Below are 2,317 nucleotides of genomic sequence, written 5' to 3' on the forward strand. Positions count from 1 at the left end.
GAAGGAGAGTGAAGGTTGCCTATTGGTTGCTTGGCTAGTGTGTTTCCAGAGAGGGTGGATTGGGTGTTGGTAGATGAGATAACGTTGTGGGAGAGAATCTGCTTCCTCCTGTACTTATTCTAAAATTTACAGGGGCTGGAGGGATGGCTTAGTGGTTAAGAGCATCTGTTCTTCCTGAGGATCTGGGTTCAGTTTCCCAGCAGCATGTGACAGCTCACAACTGTTTGTAATTCCAGTTCCAGGGGATCTGACACCCTCACACATACATACAGGCCAAACACCAATGCACATGAACTAAAATTAAATAAATACAAATTTAAAAATATAAATAAAAGTCATAATATATTTAAAAATATAATTTTAAAAATTAAAAAAAGATTGTTTCTTTCTCCCCTCCCCCATAATGTTAGCTATTTCGTGGTATAGTTTTGATATTCCTTAGTCATGTTTTTGCTTAACCATTATTTATGGAGTATTGAATTCTCTCTCTTTCTTCACTTTGCAAATACCTTCATTTTTTAAGGAGTCTTTCACTGGTTGTAGAATTGCTACTACGGTGTCTTTGGAATGTGTCTATCTGTGGTATGTGTATATTCATATGTGTGTCTGTGGGGTGTGTGTGTGCGTGCGCATGCACGTATGTGTGAATAGAGGACTGAGTTGACTTGGCATCATCTCCTGTTGCTTTCTACTTCACTTACTGAAGTAGGTTCTCTCCATGAATCCAGAACTCACCAATTTCTGCTGGACTGGCTAGCTGGCTCACACTTGACATCCTTTGTCTCTGCTTCTTGTGTGCTGAGATCACCAGTGCCTGCTATCTTTGTCTAGCTTTTAAGTGTCTCCCCAAATTCCCAGGACATAGCAAGCACCACTTGAGCAACCTCCATGCTGCTGTCCCCATTTTTTATTTCTCATTCACTATTTTCTCAAGATCTAAACAAGTTTCATTAATTTAAAATTCTCATTGTTTCTGAGATCAGTTGTAATTCTTTGTGCTATTGATTCATTTTTCCGCTTTAACTTTGAATTAAAATTAACCTTATTCACTGACAATTTCACTCATGTATTTAGTGACTCCCGATTACTCTTTCCTCTGTATCTCCTTCTAATCCCTGACAACATCTTCCTTCTCCCTGCTATTCACTACCCACATTCATGTTATTAAAATTCTTTTGTGATGCACTGAGTTTAACCAAGGTTACCTGTGTGGCCATTTGTATGGAGATACACCTTGCAGTCTGGAGGGCACACCAATTGATACAAAACTGAAGGTAATATTTCCTTGTCTTCCAGAACCAATAGTAAAAGGCAGGGTTGCAACACAACTCTTCCATCCATGTTTTACTGAGTATAGATTGGCCTGTTCTTATACAGACCTAGTACTGTTAACTGCAACTGATACGCGTTCGTGGCTGCAATCGTGTCTTGCCCAGAAGATGGTGTTTTGAAACCCTTCTCCCTAACTCTGGGCTTTCATTCTTTCTGCTTTCTCTTCTACACTGTTTCCAAAGCCTTAGAGCAGGGTAATCTAAATCTCTTGCTTAACGATGACTAGTCATCCATCACTTATCATCACCACCAGTATCAATTGGTACTCACTGGAAAAGAGCAACTCCTCTGATGAAGGCTGAGAGTAACGTTTGTCTTTAACCATAAGCATATTTGATTTTCCACTATTGTAAATTTAACTAAGCAGTATTTTTAAACCCCCCCTCTAGGGCCTCTGACATCCTAGCCATGACTGTAAATGAAATTTACAGAAGCAGGTGTGGGTTCCCTCCTGTGGAGCAGATCTCTAATGCAATCCACCAGGTTTTCCCCCTTTGACAGTCATGCCTTGCTGCACAAGTGTCTTACCTGCTAAATGGTTCTCATAGTTTGTACAATTCACAGCTGGGTAGGATTGTTGATGTGTCATGTTTGTGGTGTTGTTCCCACTCCTCCCTCTCCTGGGCAATGTGTCTCGTACTTTCTGACACAATGAAAGCCAGACAGTGGAAGATGAGACTTCCAGCTCAGTTTAAGCTTGACTGGTTTGAATTTTGCCATCAAGGTGTGTGACGGCAGCGAAGGGGTCTTACCTAGTTTTTCTTTTTAAATGGCCAGTCAGAAATGAGATTATAATGAGTCTAGTGGGTTTTTTGTTTGTTAACTGATGTTTGTTATGTTAAAACTTTTTGATTTGAGTTTACAAGTTTAAATGACTTTTGGAATTTTTTCTGGACTCTATTGTGTACCCATATGTATAATCCTGTCCCCTCTTCTCTCTTTGAGGCCTTTGAAAAGCATGTAAGTCACTCAACGTTGCTATTGT

Source organism: Arvicola amphibius, chromosome 7 (assembly GCF_903992535.2).
Source record: "Arvicola amphibius chromosome 7, mArvAmp1.2, whole genome shotgun sequence".
NCBI lineage: Eukaryota > Metazoa > Chordata > Mammalia > Rodentia > Cricetidae > Arvicola > Arvicola amphibius.